The sequence below is a fragment of the Anomaloglossus baeobatrachus genome, chromosome 4, assembly GCF_048569485.1.
Source record: "Anomaloglossus baeobatrachus isolate aAnoBae1 chromosome 4, aAnoBae1.hap1, whole genome shotgun sequence".
Taxonomy (NCBI): Eukaryota; Metazoa; Chordata; class Amphibia; order Anura; family Aromobatidae; genus Anomaloglossus; species Anomaloglossus baeobatrachus.
In genome coordinates, this window is record NC_134356.1 from 457,251,096 (window position 1) to 457,273,162 (window position 22,067).

Genomic DNA, 22,067 nt, shown 5'->3' on the forward strand with positions numbered 1-22,067 from the left:
ACAGACTGTGGAGGTCAAGGCTGAGCCTAGTGGAGGGTAGCCAGGGTAGTTGCCCTGGTCTACTGGCTAGGTGGCAAGCAGTGGACCATGTCCAAAGGCGATGGGAGTCCGGTCGCGGGAAATCCAAAGTGGACCGGGGCAGGGTTGGAGCCCGCCGGTACCGACAGCGGAGATCCGGTCTGGAAACCGTGCACAGGCGGGGTACCTGGACCCTAGTTAGAAGACGGTTGCAAACCCCTTCTCTAATTCACCAGGACAGGAGCAAGGTTCCAGACATTGTTAGTGTTAGCCCAGATAGAGCAAAACGGCAGCCCACCGCGGGGGATAAGGTATCCGCAAACACCCACTGAGATCCCAAGGGTTAGTTTTCGCGGGCACGTCTCCCAACCAGAACATACCAGGAGCGGACTTCCCCATTCCATACGGAATTTTCCAGAAGTGAGGAAAATTACAGAGTGCCGGAGGAAGGGACAATGGTACACCAGCCGGGTGTGGGACCCGAGTACACCTGGACGCGGCAGCCGGCCACTGACACCTTGGTTTAGCAACAGATTCGTGTGCAATTATTCAACAGTGAGTACACCAACATTCCCCAGTCTGGCCCGGCGCAACACCTCCGGCCTACATCACTCCCCGTGTCCTGGACATTGAGCCCCGGAGCTTCCACCCCTACCCACACGACCCCCGGGTCCGGAGACCCCTCGAGCCACTGCGGATCCGGATCTGAGCAGCCCGACTGCTGCTGGCGTGGGGGCAGCATATAGTGGATGGACAGAAATATGACCGGCTGCTGCATTCAGGATAAATTAGAGAGGGGACAGTTTAGTGAGAGGGACACTGGTTCTAAGGCAATGATGAAGATCATGAGAAACCAAAGTAGTACTGCATTGGTTTGAAATTAAATGCAATAGCAGAGCCAGCATATTGATGTAGAAAAGTTAAACTAGCGGTGAAAAACAGGTGAAGTAGAGCTGGCTTTGCAATAAAAGTCCAATGTACTGTATATCCAATGTTATCTGACTAATGTACATACCTTAAAATATTTCTTGACTACTAAATCACAGGTAAGTGGTTGATTTTCTTATTTTACACAGTGCTTGCCTGTGTTTGAAAACATTTAAACATAAAAAATCCCTTTAAACACTTAAAGGCAGTTTTCACTGAAAAAAAATAAGGTCTACAGCTTATCCATATTTGATTACAATACCAATATACTCCAGGATGCAGATAAGTCTGTGTGATACAAGGTGCTGCCGGAACTAATAGTGTGGGTAGTCACACAGTAAAAATCATGTTTTAATGACAGATTATTTTAATATCATAGATCTGTGCAGAAATAGAAAATTATATGATCACCATGTCAGCATGGCAATGTTTGGTAACAAGGGGCCACTAATGGTTATACATAGGGGTAGATAGTCTGGAATGGTACGATATTGCATTCCTGTAATACATTTCAAGTGACAACACTTTTTGGCCATTATTTTACCTTTCTGACAACATTTTGATTGTGTGTCATCTTCGCCATCTCAAAAATCTCAGACTTTATAACCTTCATCTTGAATAAAGAAGGAAATGCATTTAAGCCATTTTGTAATTGAAACAATGCAGAATATGTACAGAAGAACATGTTATAGAACTGTACGGTTGGTACGTGAAAGGAAATACTCACATTGGGAAAACCCACAACATTTTTTTTTAGAAACTAGATTTGTCAGAATACATAAAATTATATGTTTACCACACCTGACTCTATATATAGACAGTTACCTTCAAGTTTCCGGCCACAATCCGTCAATATTCAGTATATAAGTTGAAGGCAACTGTCTATATATAGAGTCAGGTATTGTGGTATCTAATCCAATTTCTAAGTTTCCAGTAGCTTACATTGGCTAGGCCATACTAAAGGTATAAATAGACTGTGTTTGGCCACCCCAGACGCAAGGTATTAGTGTATATTTCTTTGTCCAAAAGTAGAACCATTTATGTAAAGCACATTTATGTATTACCATTTATTCCATTATAGTTCCAAGATACTTCTATGAGAAGGTGCATATGTGTTTACTTAAAGGGGTTGTCCAGGCTTAGGCATTTGATGACCTATCATTAACTCCATTTACAGTAAAGTGTTTATATCCAGCCGCCGGGCCAAAATATAGCTGATCCGTGGGGGCGCAGTGTGTTAAGGCCGCTTTACACGCTGCGATCTCGCTAGCGAGATCGCTAGCGTCCGTACCCGCCCCCGTTGGTTGTGCGTCATGGGCAAATCGCTGCCCGTGGCGCACAAAATCGCTCGGACCCGTCACACTACTTACCTGCCCAGCGACGTCGCTGTCACTGGCGAACCGCCTCCTACAAAAGGGGGCGGTTCATTCGGCGTCACAGCGACGTCACTAAGCAGCCACCCAATCGAAGCGGAGATGAGTGGGACGGACATCCCCCCCACCTCCTTCCTTCCTCATTGCGGGCGGCCGCAGGTAAGGTGAGGTTCCTCGTTCCTGCGGTGTCACATATAGCGATGTGTGCTGCCGCAGGAACGACAAACAACATCGTACCTGTAGCAGCAACGATATTTGGGAACTGGACAGCGTGTCAACGATCAACGATAAGGTGAGTATTTTTGCTTGTTAGCGGTCACTTGTACGTGTCACACGCAACGACGTCGCTAACGAGGCCGGATGTGCGTCATGAATTCCGTGACCCCCAACGACATTGCGTTAGCGATGTCGTTGCGTGTAAAGCGGTCTTTAGACCCCCACCAATCTGCAATTGATGACCTATCCTGTATGTAGAACATCAAATACCTAAACCCAGGCAACATCTTTAAACAACTCTCCATCCAGGATGCAACATTTCCTTATACATTACTTATTTATAGACACCATACCTTGAGCATTTTTTTGATCCCAAGTGCTGGAGCTATTCCTCTCTGCACTCCACTGCTGCCCATCCACTGATACCTACAGTAGGGATGAATGCACGGCTGACGTCATCACCGCTGGTCCATCTTGTGTCCGTGTGAGGTGTGGTACAATGAGTGTTCATACTTTCTACTGCAATCCCTGTGCAACTGCAGGAGGTATTTTGTTTGGGCACTGAGGAAGCAACCTCAGCACTCAGTAATGGCAGCAGCAGGATCAAAAACAGGTCACCAGATGTAGTGTTTATGTATTAGTGATACATATTTTTTCAGTTATTTAAGTGATCCTGCTAGGAATAACATTGTAGTCACTCATAGCAGTCTGGTTTAGAGGAGGGCTGTTGCAGCATGCATCTGGACACAAGTTAAAATGTTTTTGGGGTTTTTTTGTAAGCCCTGTGCTGAACCAATTGGAAGGTGTTTATGCTTTTGTTATTTAGAATTTTTGTTTGCTGGTAACTTTAGTAATGCCATTATAATTAACATTATGATTTAGGTTTTAAGATTGGGGTCAGATGGGGATTTGTGATTAAGGATGAGCGAACCCAAAATGTAAAGTTTGGGATTCTCACAGAATACCGGGTGTCCAGGTATCGGGCTTGAACATGGACTAAAAAAAAGTCTGTGTCTCAAATCAAGTAATTTTCGTAAGCTAATAAAAGTTTGTTGAAAGGCTGCAGTGCAGCCGATCAACAAGCTTTATTGCATGCAGAAAATGCCTGGCTGCTACTGTGAACAATAAAGATAAAAAAAACTTACGTGGAGTCCCCCCTATTTTTGATAACCAGCCAGGGTAATCAGACAGCTGCGGGTTGGTATTATCTGGACAGGAAGATCTATGGTTATTTGGCTCTTCCCAGCTTAAAAATAGCAGCCCGCAGCCACTCCAGAAGTGGTGCATCCCTTAGATGCACCCATTCTGGCACTTCTTGCAACTTTTCTCAATTGCCCTTTTGCGGTGGCAATTGGGGTAATACTTGTGAGGTTGATGTCAGTTGTGAATTGACAGCTGGCATCAAGCCCAGAGGTTAGTAACGAACAGTGCTTTTTTTTGTAAAAAAATATTTGCTGGTACGCATCTCTCTGAGGCGAGGAGCGAGGGGGGGGTGCATTCAGGCGGGCGCCTGCGGCTTAGATTGAGGAGGATTCACTCGCTGACAAAGAGAACCCGGAAGAGAAGTCTGCCGCAATGGTAAGTATAAACATGCGCAGGATAGAATGAGGGTCGTGATACCACGGAAAGTATGCAGATGCTCATAGGGCAAGGCGCCGCCCATGGGGCCAGCGGCTCTGTAATCTACATAGGAAATATGAAAGTAATAAAATGTTTTTTATTACTTTCATATTACACAATTTTAGAGCACAGGTATGGGTAGGGAGCAGCTATTAGAGCAAATATGCGTCTGCTAATATGTCAGATCGCATACTGACACTAGAGGTACAGGATAATGACACTGAGGGTACAAGATAATGACACTGACAATGGGGGTACAGGATAATGACACTGACACTAAAGGTACAGGATAATGACACTGACACTAGAGGTACAGGATAATGACACTGACAATGGGGGTACAGGATAATGACACTGACACTGGGGGTACAGGATACTGACACTGACACTGGGGTACAGGATAATGACACTGACACTGGGGGTACAGGATAATGACACTGACACTGGGGGTACAGGATAATGACACTGACACTAAAGGTACAGAATAATGACACTGACACTAGAGGTACAGGATAATGACACTGACAATGGGGGTACAGGATAATGACACTGACACTAAAGGTACAGGATAATGACACTGACACTAGAGGTACAGGATAATGACACTGACAATGGGGATACAGGATAATGACACTGACACTGGGGGTACAGGATAATGACACTGACACTGGGGGTACAGGATAATGACACTGACACTGGGGGTACAGGGTAATGACACTGACACTGGGGGTACAGGATAATGACACTGACACTGGGGTACAGGATAATGACACTGACACTGGGGTACAGGATAATAACACTGACACTGGGGGTACAAGATACTGACACTGGGGATACAGGATAATGACACTGACACTGGGGTACAGGATAATGACACTGACACTGGGGGTACAGGATGATGACACTGGGGGTACAGGATAATGACACTGACACTGGGGGTACAGGATACTGACACTGACACTGGGGTACAGGATACTGACACTGACACTGGGGGTACAGGATAATGACCCTGACACTGGGGTTACAGGATACTGACGCTTGATACTCGGTACAGGATAAGCCACATGGGATACAGGATAATTACTCTGGACACTCGGTTCTTTTCCTCAGTTCCCAGCTTTTCTATGTTCTGGGTGATGAGGAAAACATTCTCTCAGCTCAGCACCCAGCTTTCCCAATCCCATCCCATGCTCTGACTGCTGCTATCCATCTTTCCCTAATCCCTACTGATATATGGTTACTGTGTGGACTTTACCCACGTCACACAGCAGGGACTGATGCACACACCGTGCACCCTTAAATCACACACACCCAGCACCCCCAAATCACACACACCGTGCACCCTCATGCCCTGCATATCTCACACACACCCAGCACCTTCATGCCCTGCACATCTCACACACCCAGCACCCTCATGCCCTGCATATCTCACACACATCCCCAGCACCCCCGTGCCCTGCATATCTCTTTCACACACACACACACACACACACACACACACACACAGAATCCTCATTCCCTGCATATCTCACACACACACACACACAGACACACACACACCCAGCACCCCCATGCCCTGCATATCTCTCTCTCTCTCACACACACACACACACACACACACACACACACACACAGCATCCTCATGTCCTGCACATCTCATACACACCCAGCACCTCCATGTCCTGCATATCTCACAGACTGGCTGTACCACAAATTACCCCTCTCTCAAAATCACACTGAAGCCCCATGTCCCACACAGATAGTATCCCTTAACACTCCTCTGTCACAGTCTGGACCCCCCCATATACCACTCACCCTGCATCCCCCCCCCCACCATCATCCCTAATTACCGTGCTCACATCTTCCTCGGTCAGCAGCTCCTGCCCGGCTCCTCCTACACGGTCACATGGGCATGACATCACCGCAGGTCCTTCTTCTCGTGCATCTTCTTCCTGTAGGAAGGAGCTTTCTGTTCTGCCCCTGCCGCGCTGCTGCTCATAATTTCCGTGTGCTCTCCTCCAGGTCAGGAGCGCCCCCTCTGCCCCCCGTGTAGCTACTGGCGCTGTCATCTGACGGCTGCCCGCAGTGCAGTATTTTTATCACCTGCGGCGGCTGCCAGACGGTCTAAGGAGCCGCGGCCGCAGGTCATGTTAATACACCCAGCGGGGGCCCCTGCAGGCTGCCGGGGACAGATTAGATTGAACACAAGGTCAGGGCCTACAGGGGGTTTCCCCGCTACCCTGGCAGCCAGACAGACGCTGTGTACGTGACATCATCACAGGTCCTGCAGCTCCAATAGCTGCTCTGCTTGTTCCTCTGCTGCACACATGGCTAATTTGCATAGTTTACAAATTAGCCATGTGGACAGAGACAGATGTGCTTTCCCTCAGTGCTCTTCGGATTTTCCGGTACGCCGTACCGGCATGTACCACTGCAAAAAAAGCACTGATAATGAATAGGCGTCTATAAATTACTAATCCCTAGACTTGACGCCAGCTGTCAATTCATGGCTAACATCAACCCCATAAGTATTACCCTGATTGCCACTGCACCAGGGCAATTAGGAAGATTTACTAGCACTGGTTATCAAAAATAGATGGGAGCCCATTTCTTTTCTTTTTTTTATTCACGATCCACATTTGTTTGCGGGCAATTGCCCCTGTTTTGCTTCTTTTTACAGCCCCCTTGCCTTTACTACAACCATTTTACAGCCATTTTACAGCACACAAGTTTAGATTTCCCTTGACTTATATGGGGTTTGGGGTCCGGGTTCAAGTTTGGGTCAAGTCCGGATCCCGAACCAAACTTTTATTTAAAGTCCAGCTAAACCCAGCAAACCTGAACATCCACAAGTCCACTTATCTCTATTTGTGATTTGAGATGAGCCATTGAAATTCAGTTTGGTGCATTCAGACAAACATTAGATAAAGTTCTATTCAGGACAAGGACTTAACATGAAACCCAATGGAAGTCATTGAATGGGTCATTCGGCTCTCTGCCCACAAACAGGCAGCCATAAACTGAGTACTTTTGGGGAAGGGTGTGCAGACATTTTCTATTCTTTTTTTGGAGGGTGCACACTACATCCGATAATTATTTTGTTACCTTCAGTGAGAGCCATTCAAACACTGCAAGCAGCTTGCACAGGCCCAAGCACAGCAATGCTAGCTCGAGTGGTGAGCATATGTAAAGCACTCGAACTCTGAACTGAAACACTGATATTTTAGTAAAGTCCATGTCCAGTATGAACAGCAAACTTCACTTTTCAGGTATTCTCATCTTTATTTGTGATACTTTTAATATAAGATCACAATGTCCCACCTGAGACCATTGCCCTGGTGATGTGGACAATGGGTCAATTGATGGGGTTGATGCAGACTGTGAATTGCCAGCTGCCATCAAGCTCTGATATTAGTAATGGGTGGGCATCTAGCAGACACCCCCATTAATAATCCAGTAGTTAGAAAAATACATTTTATTTAAACAAACACTCCCTGACTGCAGCCCTTGTTCAACAATTTTTTCCAATTTTATTATTCTTTTTTTTTTTTTTTTTTAAAAAAGACGTTCCCCAAGAGACACCCTCTTTCCCCAATTTATTTCTCTTGCAAATGCCTAATCCACATCTAGCATGATCCAATAAAGGGTTCCCATGATGATCAATGAAGAACAGAACATTCCCCACTGGGAACGCCAAGTATCGCAAGAGCCCGCCACGTCACTGCATATCATAGCTGCGGGCTCTAGCAATACTTGGCTTGAGAATGGCCGTGGGCATTGAACTCAGTGACGAGTGGTGACGTCATGAGTTCAGCTGAGTTCATTGCCGTGGGTAATGAACTGAGTTGACCTCATGACATCACTACTTGTCACTGCCTGCGGACGCTCACACGCTACTGTGTGAGCCTCTACGGTGAGGGGGAACTCATGAGGTCATTTCAAATCACTGGAGTGGTTATCACACAGCAGTGTGTGAGGCTGCAGTGACTGCTCTCCTAGCCAATACGGAATGTTCTGTTCTTCATTGACTGGGACTGCGAGTATGGGATCATCGTGAAACCCCCTTATTGGAAAACGCCGGACCCGGATTAGGGATTTGTCAAAGAAATAAATTGGTGAAAAAGGGTGTCTTTTGTCTTTATTTCTTTAATAATTTTCTCTTTTTATGTCTTTCAGGTTTGCTTTTGGTGAACGTTGTGGGACATTGCTATGGATTACGTTGGATATTTTTTTTTGTAAATATTTGTAATAAATAGTTGAACGAGGACTGTAGTCAGGGACTGTTTGTCCAAATAAAATGTATTTTTCTTTTTTCAAGTACTAGGTTAGTAATGGTCAGCCTACCAATTACTAATACCAGGGTTTGATGCCAACTGGCAATTCACAGCTGGCATCAACCCCATTTATTTCACCATTTGCCACCACACCAGGGTAACAGGATGAGCCAAGGCAAAGCACCAGGATTGACGCATCTAATGGATGCGCCACCTCTGGCGGTCAGCTATTTTTAGGCTGGGGAGGGCTCAATAACCATGGGTCTTCTCAACCTGAGAATACCAAACCGCAGCTGCCCGCTTTACCTTGGCTGGTGATCCAATTTGGGGGTGCTCACACAGTTTTATTTTTTAATTATGTATTTATTTTAAATAAATAATTTAAAGCAACAGCATGGAGTGACTTCTGTTTTGGGGTACCAGCCAAGGTAAAGCTGCCAGCTGCGATCTACCACATGAAAGGCACTAAAGGGAGGGGGGGACATTATATACAGTATGTGTTGCACATCTATCTATCTATGTATCTATCTATCTATCATATATCTGTTATCTATGTATCTATTCATCTATAGCTTTTGACAGTATGTAAAACTCCATATTAAAAACGCATTTCACACAGATGACACACGGACGACACAGGGATATCAAACGGAGACTAGGAGAGGGTAGAAAACGCACTCACATGATATACGGAATGACACTTGCATGTTACCCGTATCACACTCCAAGACACTTCAGGAGCAACAACGGAGCTATATTTTACACACAGGTGTGAGTGAACCCTTAGGCGGGCTTTGCACACTACGACATCGCAGGTGCGATGTCGGTGGGGTCAAATCGAAAGTGACGCACATCCGGCGTCACTTGCGATGTCGTAGTGTGTAAATCCTAGATGATACGATGAACGAGCGCAAAATCGTCGTCATCGTATCATCGCTGCAGCCTCCGACATTTCCATAATGCCGGGGGAGCGACAGGTACGATGTTGTTCCTCGTTCCTGCGGCAGCGCACATCGCTGTGTGTGAAGCCGCAGGAGCGAGGAACTTCACCTTACCTGCCTCCCGGCTGCAATGAGAAGGACGGAGGTGGGCGGGATGTTTACATCCTGCTCATCTCCGCCCCTCCACTTCAATTGGCCGCCTGCCGTGTGACGTCACTGTGACGCCGCACGACCCGCCCCCTAAGGAAGGAGGCGGGTCGCCGGCCAGAGGGACGTCGCACGGCAGGTATGTGCGTGTAAAGCTGCCGTAGCGATAATAATCGCTACGGCAGCTTTCACTATGTATCGAACGTGCGACGGGGGCGGGACTATCGCTGCAGCATCGGTAACACATTGTTACCGATGTTGCAACGTGCAAAGCCCGCCTTAGTTGTGACTAACAGCACAAAATGCTATGATCTTAATTATAGCAGCTGTAGTACACATTCATTAGGTCACTTAATAAAGATCACTTTAGTTCAAGAATGTGAAATGTCAGAATAATGCTAGAGACAATGATTCATTTCTGTTTTTATTTCTTCACATTCCCAGTAACTCAGAAGTCTACATACATGGGGTTTGTATCTGGTGGTATTGCTTATAAAAGATCTACCTTGGGGGAACCTGTAGGGCTGCCTTCCTCAAGCTTCTCACAATTAGTTATTGACCTATTCCTCCTGTGAGAACTGGTGTAAGGTTCTGTACATGTCTTTGCTCTCACACACTTTTTCATTTCTACCCATAAATTTTCTATATAGTCAGAGCTTTGCTGATGTGCATTTGGAAGACCCTTTTATGCCCCAAGCTCTACCCTCCTGGCTGATGACTTGAGATGTTTCTTTAATATCTCAACCTACTTTTCTTTCCTCTCAATAAAACCAATTTTGTGAGGTACACCGGAATCTCCTTCCACAAACCACCCCCATAACATTACATTATCACAATGCTCACTCATGGGATTTTCTTCAGTTCACAGTCCTCCCTTCTTCTCCCATGCATAACTGTTATTATCATGAGTCTGAAGAGATCTAGCTTTGATTCTTTATACTAGAGCACATTTTTCCAAAAAGTAACATCTTTGTCCCCGTACTCAGCTGTTTGATATCTCATGTGAGAGCAGCATGATGCAGGCAAAGAGATCCTGAATCCAACGGTGTATCACTTAGATTACTGGCTGCAGCCATTCAAACACAATGAGAAATTTTAGCTTTGGTCATGTAGCTGAGCCAAGGGAGCTGCCCCCGCCCACACCAGGCTCTCTATAGAGATTTTACATTGACAGTGAGGTGTCAGTCAGTTGAGGAGGCATGCCGATCTGCCATGTGTGTGACTTTTTCTTCCGATTAATGATAACGGTCCTCCTGCTTAATTAGACATAGCAAATAAACAACAGATTGGACTGTGACAAGACAGGCAGCCCTTACTTCTTTGTGTTAACCCTTGCAGCATGCTGTCTTCAGATTACAAAGCAAAAACCTGCAGAGAGATTCCCTTTAGCTTGGATTTTTTTATTGCAGATTTGGAGCAGTTGCTTCCTCATTGCTGAGCGGCCTTTTAGGACATGTAGATATAGGATATATTTTACTTTTGCTATTGATGCTTTTGTATCCATTTTCCCCTGCATATTCAGAGGATCATTTGCTGTTGTTCTTGGCTTAATTCATATTTTTCACAACAAATTACATTAATCTCTAGGACAAAACATGTCTGATTCCTAAATGGGATAATGGCTGCATGATCCCATGGTATTTAAACTTACATAATTTTAGCAAATAGACGAGGAACCTTCAAGGGTTTGGAAATCTGTATCAGACATGTAGAAGTCCACATTTTTTTTCTGATGTCTAGACTGATTTGTTTTGCTTTTCCCATGATGTCAAACAAAAAAGTGCAAGTAGACTTTGAAGGTAAGTCATAAAATACTACCACATGTACTTCTTCAATTAAAGGGGTTTTCCACTTTTAAAAATGTGGTCCTCAAATGATGTCCAATGGGAACGCCCCTCATGCCATTACTACATTGTCCCATCAGGAGGTGTCAATAATAGTTTTTCTTTACTGTTTTCTTATTTTCTGAGAACAGAGACTTCCTCTTTATATTGTTTATTTGATTCTTTATTGAATATTTCAAAAGTACACAATATGGACAAAAAGTATTGGCACACACCTCTTATTCATTCATTTCAGGATTTTCAGGTTTTTCATTCAGTCCTACCGTATTGCCACAGGTGTATAAAATCAAGCAATTAGTCAAGCAAACATTTGTGAAATTAGTTGACATTCCAAAGAGTTCACCAACTTCAAGCATGGCACTGTGATAGGATTCCACCATTGTACAAAGTCAGTTCATCACATTTCTTCCCGCTTAAAGGGACCTGGTCATGTAAAAAAACACATTTAACCTGCAGATATGAGGTTAATGTGCAGTTTAATAGTGCTCTGATACTGTGTAGCTGTAGCGCCCAGAGAATGGGGTACTAGGTCCCGGGCGGTAACAAACGGGAATGTCACTCTGGTGGCCGTTGCCCGATCCCGTGCTCTTGGCCCCTTTTGTTAATGGGGTGTATTTACAGGGGAGATAAGAGTTTTTGTCATGTGACGCCAACTGCGGGTTGCGATTAAGGATGGAAAACCGCCGCTGATCAATGTGGGTACTTCCAGGGATGGTGATAGTGGCAGCTGTAATGGTAAGCCCTCCGCAGGTAGGGCTGTGCCTGGGAGATGTAATGTGGTAAATAGCAACTTTTCACTTACTCTGGAAAAATATTTTTAAAAAATAACTTTTAATAAATCCACTAAAATGTGATAAATAATCACAAAAGACAAACAAATAACATATAAAAGAGTATGGCCCTCCTGGCTCTTCAAAAGATATGTATAAGCCAAAAAAATATTTGGACTTTCACCCCCAATGCAATTGGACTTTTGTAACCATATTTATAGGTGCCAATTAACATTAGCGTCCACTAATAATAAAGAATCAGATTAGTCTTACCTCTCTTCACACTAAAAAATGAATTGGTCTCACCAAATTTTTTTGGATGCCATCTTTTCAATAACTGGGGTCCAAAGAAATACCCCTTGACAGATCAGTTGTACCTCCCGACGCGTTTCGTTCAGGAAAAAACTCTTCAGGGGAGTTTCAAATGTATCACATCTTTTTTAGGTCCCTTAAATTATGAACCTACCATCAACCAATCATATCTATAAATGTAAAAACACTCACCAATTAGTATAGACTCATCACATAATCAATTTGTGACATATCCAATTTTGGTCCAACAAACTATGGACCCATATCCTATATAACATGCTGGAAAAGAATGTGCAATATGACAATAAATGTCGGCACATTATATGCTGCTGTGCAAACAAACAGTTAAGGGACTCACCACATGACTGGAGCGGCCGTGCTTATCACTCTATCAAAAGAGCCACCGCACACTACCCCAGTTTAAATATTCCCACCTTATCTCAGCGTGTGATGCAACTTCCGCCCACCCGGTCATGTGACCCCGATTGGGTCATACGTCATATTGTTTGAGCGGTTACTATGGCGCTGGGTCATGCCGCCCGGCATTATCACCGCCCCCCAGATCACATGACCGCAGCTGAGTTACACCACGTCATGTTGTTTACCCGGTTACCATGGCGCCGGGTCACGCCGCCCGGCATTGTAACCGCCCTCCCGGATCACATGACCGCAGCTGCATTACATCACGTCATAAAGTTTATACGGTTACCATGGCGCCAAATGACGCTACATGGCACTAACACCGCCCCCGGATCACATGTTAGCATCCGGGTAAGCCACGTCCTCATATTGAAGTGGTTACTATAATAGCACACACCGTCTTCTCATAGTCATTTGTCATGGCGTCACTCGACCCATAGCCACCTTGTTATCATATCAGTCAATAAAACACAAAGTTGGTGTGTACAAAAAGAGAACAGCAACATCATTCCAACCTCTCCTTCCCAACAAGAAGGTTATAAAGCCAAATGCAGGAGGGTATTTTAATACTTTATACTGAAAAAGATTTTAATAACAAACTATTTGTGATTGGGAAGCTGCTCCCTCTCATTTGAGTCAGTGCAACCCATATATATCACAAAAAGCCACTGCATACACTGCATACTGCATTTACACAGCTCACAGCTAAATCACCACAAAATCTCTCTGATACACCCCTGGAGATCAAAAGCTCCATAAAGACATGGTGCATCACCCAGATACATGGTGGTTTCACTCATAATACCATGATTTTCATTAAACCCATAACAGCCAATTTTAACAAAAGAGTATCAGAAAATTAATGAGGATATTTGTAACAAATGTATAAGTTCACGCCAACGGTTTTTTATAGGGCATTGATCATAGACAAAAATTACCGCCTTAATTATAATCAATTGGTGAATATCACCCCATAAGAAAAATGAACGAGAAAAAGAAAAGGTACAGAAGAGGAAACACCAGAAACCATAGTGAGAGGAGCTACCATTGCCCTATAAAACTAGCTGTTTTTTCTGGCCCTACCTATCACATGGGGGTTGGCGCCGTAAGATAGATCGGTGTGTGGGCGCCCCCACTCGGCCGACGTCTAACCCTCCTTACTACAGTTCCCTACATCACCACTAAATAAAGGGTGCAAATGAAAGTTCTTCATTCAGACCATTAGGGTAAAGAGTCTTCAACCAGTATATCCATTTTGACTCTTGTTGTAATAGCCTCCTATCCCAGTATCCCCCTCTAGGCAGAGGTTTGATATGATCAATGCCCTGAAACATAACAACAGAAGAAGCCCCATCATGCCTACTATTTACATGTCTGGCTAATGGCGTATCATTGTTTCGGATAGCCTCTCTCGCAAAACCTCTTCTCTAGATCCTCTGACTGGTTCCTGAAATGTATCTCCTCAGAGCAGTTCCTACAGATTCTGGTGAACTGTCCTTTTGGAATGCCTTTCTTTAGGCTTAGTGGATGATTACTTTCCCACCTCAATAATGAATTAGTTGAGGTGGGCTTTCGATGAGTACTTATCGAAAGCCCACCTCAAATAATTCATAGTCCATAGCTTCCTTCCTCCACAAAATCCTTTTTGTGCTGTACCTACCTTGAAGGGTTGTTACAAGTGTAGTGGCTGTATTGCCTGTAATTCCATCATTGTTGGCAAAAAATTTTTGAGTCAGGTCACCAAGAGGGAATATAACATTCGGTCTTTCATAAACTGTAGAACACAGGGCGTGATATACAAGGTAACTTGTATATGCAAATTAGAATATGTGGGGAAGACTCGTAGAGAATTAAGACGACGGATTGGAGAGCATTTAAGGGACATCAGGCTAAACAACGATATGCCATTAGCCAGACATGTAAATAGTAGGCATGATGGGGATTCTTCTGTTGTTATGTTTCAGGGCATTGATCATATCAAACCTCTGCCTAGAGGGGGAAACTGGGATAGGAGGCTATTACAACAAGAATCAAAATGGATATACTGGTTGAAGACTCTTTACCCTAATGGTCTGAATGAAGAACTTTCATTTGCACCCTTTATTTAGTGGTGATGTAGGGAACTGTAGTAAGGAGGGTCAGACGTCGGCCGAGTGGGGGCGCCCACACACCGTTCTATCTTACGGCGCTAACCCCCACGTGATAGGTAGGGCCAGAAAAAACAGCTAGTTTTATAGGGCAATGGTAGCTCCTCTCACTATGGTTTCTGGTGTTTCCTCTTCTGTACCTTTTCTTTTTCTCGTTCATTTCTCTTATGGGGTGATATTCACCAACTGATTATAATTAAGGTGGTAATTTTTGTCTATGATCAATGCCTTATAAAAAACCGTTGGCGTGAACTTATACATTTGTTACAAATATCCTCATTAATTTTCTGATATTCTTTTGTTAAAATTGGCTGTTATGGGTTTAATGAAAATCATGGTATTATGAGTGAAACCACCATGTATCTGGGTGATGCACCATATCTTTATGGAGCTTTTGATCTCCAGGGGTGTATCAGAGAGATTTTGTGGTGATTTAGCTGTGAGCTGTGTAAATGCAGTATGCAGTGTATGCAGTGGCTTTTTGTGATATATATGGGTTGCACTGACTCAAATAAGAGGGAGCAGCTTCCCAATCACAAATAGTTTGTTATTAAAATCTTTTTCAGCATAAAGTATTAAAATACCCTCCTGCATTTGGCTTTATAACCTTCTTGTTGGGAAGGAGAGGTTGGAATGATGTTGCTGTTCTCTTTTTGTACACACCAACTTTGTGTTTTATTGACTGATATGATAACAAGGTGGCTATGGGTCGAGTGACGCCATGACAAATGACTATGAGAAGACGGTGTGTGCTATTATAGTAACCACTTCAATATGAGGACGTGGTTTACCCGGATGCTAACATGTGATCCGGGGGCGGTGTTAGTGCCATGTAGTGTCATTTGGCGCCATGGTAACCGTATAAACTTTATGACGTGATGTAATGCAGCTGCGGTCATGTGATCCGGGAGGGCGGTTACAATGCCGGGCGGCGTGACCCGGCGCCATGGTAACCGGGTAAACAACATGACGTGGTGTAACTCAGCTGCGGTCATGTGATCTGGGGGGCGGTGATAATGCCGGGCGGCATGACCCAGCGCCATAGTAACCGCTCAAACAATATGACGTATGACCCGATCGGGGTCACATGACCGGGTGGGCGGAAGTTGCATCACACGCTGAGATAAGGTGGGAATATTTAAACTGGGGTAGTGTGCGGTGGCTCTTTTGATAGAGCGATAAGCATGGCCGCTCCAGTCACGTGGTGAGTCCCTTAACTGTTTGTTTGCACAGCAGCATATAATGTGCCGACATTTATTGTCATATTGCACATTCTTTTCCAGCACGTTATATAGGATATGGGTCCATAGTTTGTTGGGACCGGAATTGGATATGTCACAAATTGATTATGTGATGAGTCTATACTAATTGGTGAGTGTTTTTACATTTATAGATATGATTGGTTGATGGTAGGTTCATAATTTAAGGGACCTAAAAAAGATGTGATACATTTGAGACTCCCCTGAAGAGTTTTTTCCTGAACGAAACGCGTCGGGAGGTACAACTGATTTGTCAAGGGGTATTTCTTTGGACCCCAGTTATTGAAAAGATGGCATTCCAAAAAAATTTGGTGAGACCAATTCGTTTTTTAGTGTGAAGAGAGGTAAGACTAATCTGATTCTTTATTATTAGTGGACGCTAATGTTAATTGGCACCTATAAATATGGTTACAAAAGTCCGATTGCATTGGGGGTGAAAGTCCAAATTTTTTTTGGCTTATACATATCTTTTGAAGAGCCAGGAGGGCCATACTCTTTTATATGTTATTTGTTTGTCTTTTGTGATTATTTATCACATTTTAGTGGATTTATTAAAAGTTATTTTTTAAAAATATTTTTCCGGAGTAAGTGAAAAGTTGCTATTTACTATCTGATAATTGAATTTATACCCAGTGGCTATTTGTAAAGTGAGATGTAATGTGGCAATAATGGAGACCACACCAGGTTGTCTTTAACAGTCTCTACTCACTGTGGACCCAGGGATTGCTGGTTCAGGTCCCAGGAGGACCAGTGCCAATGTAGTGACCCAGGTTGCTCTGTCCCCGACACTCTCTGTAGATTGAGTCCCTGTAGCATGGAGCATTGCGTTTGGGAACCCCGACTGTCCCTTTTGGGGTACAGTCTCTTTCTCCGTATGGCGGGCAGTGTGGACCCTGCGGGGAGGTAAGTGTCCGAACCCCAATCCTAATTTACTGCTGATGCCCCCGGATTATTTGGTTTGATGAAGTCCATGAAGGTGTCCTCACCGTGCAGGTATTTATCAAACCGTTTGAAATTTGACATTTGACCTAGGGCCCTGTGCCCCGTTCGTGCTCCGGTCCCAGCGATATCTCGGTACCCATCCTGGCGACCTGTCTCCTGTGCCCCGGGGCCACCGTTACATGGACCCAGCTCAGGCACGTCCGCACATCTCTCCTGTATGCTCCCAACTCTAGACTGACTCTAGCTGCCTGCTGACCCCTCTCACCAGGCTGGCTATACCCAGTGACTCGTTCCCATGGCGACCATCCCCTTACATGGTTAACCCTATATGCACAGTGTGGGGAGGAGAACTAGGATTTTAGATGGGTGTTCGTGGAATTGGCACTAGTACTCCAGGTCCCAGGGGATAAGTCCTGCATCCCTAAGAGGATGCAGTTCCCTGTAGTGCCCTGAGGGTCTCAGGAGTGCTACATAGCCATCATACTTAGAGCACAGCTACTGGCAGGAAATTATTTTTATTTCTCCCAGCAGCTCAGGCTTTTAGTTATAGTGGTGCAACTGGCAAGGTTTTATTAGTCACCTCTCTGTGCATAGTGAGTGGCAGCTATAACTTTGTCCCCGACACTGACTGACAGGTGGCTCAGCATTGCATCTGTGGCGCCCTGGACAAGCCAGGACGTCACAAGTACTGAAACAACACACCCCACACCCCGGCTAGGCACATCAGTCACACACAAATCCTTGTTGCCTCCCTCCAGGGGCTGATGTCCACACCAGGTGGGGTGGAGCCAGGCGGTTGGCCCCACCCACTGAGGAGTTCACAGTCCTGGAGGCGGGAAAAGGAAGCAGAGTAGTTCTGGAGTAGGAAGAGAGAGGAGTAAAGTAGTAGTGGAGGAGCAGTCTGACCGTGTCTGGGTACGTGGCCCGGACACATACAGCAAGGTTGGCAGACGGTGGTGACTGTCTGCAGGAGGACGCAGAACCGTAAGGACCGGGGACGGGCGGTGGCCCGCCGGTACCGAACCGGGGAGCGAAGAGAAGCCAGCACCATTCGGCAGGGCCTACGGACCCCGACCAGGCTTGGAGTCGCCGTTAAACCGGTCAAATCCGTTAGCGACGGGAACCTCCGGGGTTTCCCAGCAGCAAAGACCCGATTGAAGGCAACCGCTCAACCGTGAAGGGAAATACAGTCACCGCCAAGGCTACAGTTCCCAGGGCCAGAGCCTGTGGGCAAAAGGGGCTCCCTCGGCATCTATCCACGCTGGGGAGTGGGTTACCGGTGGGAAGCCATCGGGGCTGAAAACACACTACAGGTGCAGGGAAAGGCAGTCACCGCCAACCTACCGGGAGTGACCACAGCGGCCGTCTGCGGAACCCATCCATCCAGCCGTTTGTTTTACCAGAGACTCCGTGTACATTACTGGCTGAGTGAGTACCACAGTGCCGCCTGGCACCGCGCTGACCCCGTGACCCTGCACCTCACCAAACCCTGCCATCCACTCTCCAGTTACCCTCACCGGGCCCCGGGACCACCCAAAAACCCCCTACCCACGGAGGGGAGAGAAACATCTCGGCTGCTCCCTGTCATCGCTCCCGGGATCCCCGTCCAGAGCAGCGGTGGTGTCCCAACCTTACCACAAACCATGGGTGGCGTCACAAACTGACTTCCCCAATCCTAAAAACTACCCACTTTCACTCACGGGAGAGGAGCGCCGCTCGAGTCCCCGTATCCGGCCCACCGCTCGAGCCACCGAGCAGCAAGCAGCAGGCTGCAGCAGCGCCGGTCCCGAGCGCCAGCGAGAGCGCAGCGGCGGCGGCCACCTCCCCGCCCGCGACACATCAGTAGAGAGCTAGCGCTCAATCAGTGCTGGGGACTGGTTACAACCGCCACTCACTATGCGGAGCGGTGACTGAAGCCACGCTAGCTCACCCCTATGCCTGAAATCCTTAAGTGCTGGGAGGAATAAAGATCATTTGCAACAGCCCAACATCAGAATGCTATCACCCTGCACATTAACCCTATATCTGCAGGTTACTAGCTTTTTTTTACATGACAGGTTCCTCATCTCAAGCAGTATTATTAGAAAGTGGAAGCATTTAGGGACTACAGCAACTGTGCACAAAGAGGCAGGCCACATAAAGTTACAGAGCAGGGTTGCCGAGTGCAAAAAGTTGGTATTGCTTTGACTATTCAATAACTAGCATCAACATCAGCAAATATATGTTGCCCCCACCAGGAACATCATGGCATGGATATCCATGTCTGTACATCTAAATACAAGTTTTACATCACCAAGAACAAGAATTAGTTGGTTTCATGTAAAATAATGCTGCAACTAGAATCGAGCAGTGGAAATGCTTATCCATCAGGCAGTCAGCTGGGCTAGTCTAAATTACCTGCTTGACTGTATTATGCCAACTGAGTTATAATGCACCAGTTCAGTTTAAGTTTATATCACCTAATAGTTAGGAACTAGAGATGGGTGAATAGTCAAATATTCAGGTGCAGATTCTTCACATCGTATTATTTGAGCATTCGTACTGAATAACGAACCTGAAAACTGGAATAATTTTCTGGAGGACCTTAGAAGGAGGTCTGGGAGGGCTGTAAAAATGTTGCAATGGATTGAAAAGTGTTGAAACTGAATGGGAATAGCATGGGGATGATGCCTGGATACATTTCTGAGTCCCAGTTGGTTTCTGGGAATAATGTTGTTAGAATATTATGGGGATTAAAACAGGAACATTTTTATACTTATAGAGTTTCCCTGCAGCTGTCACACTGCTTCCTGGTACAGTTATTAAAGTTCATGAATATTCACTGCTTCCCCCGACCACCCTCTGTGATAGTGCCTGTGATTGCAGTCACACTAGCTGTCTAGGTCCCCAAAGTAGAGAGTAAAAATAAATATTTGGAAAAAATTATGTAGGGTCCCCGTATATTGAGACCCAGCACAGATAAAGTAGACAGTTACAGGCTGCTGCTGCCTGCTATGTGTTATTTTAGCTGTGTATCAAAATACGAGGGATCCCATGCATTTTTTTAACTATTTAAATAAATAATTTAAAAAAAATGATGTGAGGTCTCTCTAATTTTGACACCAAGAAAAGATAAAGCGAACAGCTGGGAGCTGGAATTCTCAGGCTGGGAAAGCCCATGGTTATTGGGCCCTGCCCAGCCTAAAAATGGCAGCCTCCAGCTACCCCATAATTGGCACATCCATTAGATGTGCCAATTCCGGTGCTTTACGCAGCTCATCCCAATTTGTCTGGAGCGGTGGAAATCAGGGTAATAAAAGGTGTAAATGACAACAGTGATCTGTCAAAAAATCACAGCTGTCATCATGCCCGAGGTTACTAATGGGGAGGGTTCTATAAAATACCCCCATTGCTAACCCTGTAAGTCAAAAAAATAAACACAAACACAGAGAAAAAGCCTTTATTAAATAAAAAAAACACCCTCTTTCCCCTATTTATTAGCCCCCAAAACACCCTTGCAGGGCCGACGTAAACCTCACAAGAACATCCCATGGCAACCCTGGCATAGAAAATGTGACTGCTCACTGCGGCGTTAGTGACACACTGACAGAGCCGCAGCTGTGATCGGTGACATCACTGAGATCACCTGAGGTCACAGCTGGTGGTTCCCATGGTACGTTTTCTAATGTGTTTGCGCACTGCGACCTCAGATGTAGTAGAGTCGGGATCATTGTGAGAAATTATGGTGTGGATTACAGGTGTGTTAGGGGTTAATAAATTGGAGAAAGAGGATGTTTTTTCTTCTTTTTAAATAAAGCATTTTTCTTTGTGTTTTGTGTTTATTTTTTACTTACAGGATTAGTAATGGGGGGGTTTCCTTGACCCTTCTCCATTACTAAGGCTTGATAGCAGCTGTAATTTTTTGACAAATCACAGTTGTCATTAACCCTTTTTATTTCCCTGATTGTCACTGTTCCAGGGCAATCAGGATGAGCCTGGTAAAGTATAATATAATGCACAAAGCTAGTTTTTTGCAGCCTGTAGCTGTCCGCTTTATCTGCATGGGATATCAAAATATAGTGGACTCTTTGCCATTTTTTCCAATTATTTATTTATTTTTACACTCCATTTTGGGGACCAAGACACCTAGTGAGACTGCAATCACAGACACTATTACTGTGGGTGGGCAGGAGAAGCAATGCATATTTATGAGGATTAATGAGCAGACCCAATGCAATGCAATGGGGAAACTCAGTAAATGTAATTCCCCTGCTTTAATAACCGCACGTCATTTTTTTTTTCACTGTGCCTCACAATCTCAGTAATGCCAGCAGCAAAGATGGCTACAGCATTACTGTGATTGACAAGCAATCCCAGCATGTTTAATGGCTGAAAATCAGGTGCCAACGTATAGGGAGGGGACTCGAAACTCACAAGGCGAATACCGAAATGCTCATCTAGCAATGAATATCATGAATACCTTAATATTTGTGAGAGTAACAAATAGTGCTGAGTATATTCGCTCATCACTATTGGCAACGCCTCTTGTCCAACAGACAAGGAACAGATTGGGTCTGATACGTGCCAGTCATGAACCCCTTTACGGCTAAGGACTTATTGGTATGACCTACATCATCAAGGAGTAATCACCTCTGGTAACTGCGGGCAGCGAATGGTAATTTCTGTACGTCAGCTGATTTGAACAACCGTCATGTGTGCCTCACAGGCACGGGTAAATCTGCGATCCACCTGTGCCTGTTAACCACTTAAATCACAATGTGACAGCGCGATTTAAATGCCCGCAGCAGTAAACATGTACTTACATGCCTCCATCGGCGGCGCCGTTAAGTGATTACAGGGAGCCGATGGTTGCCATGG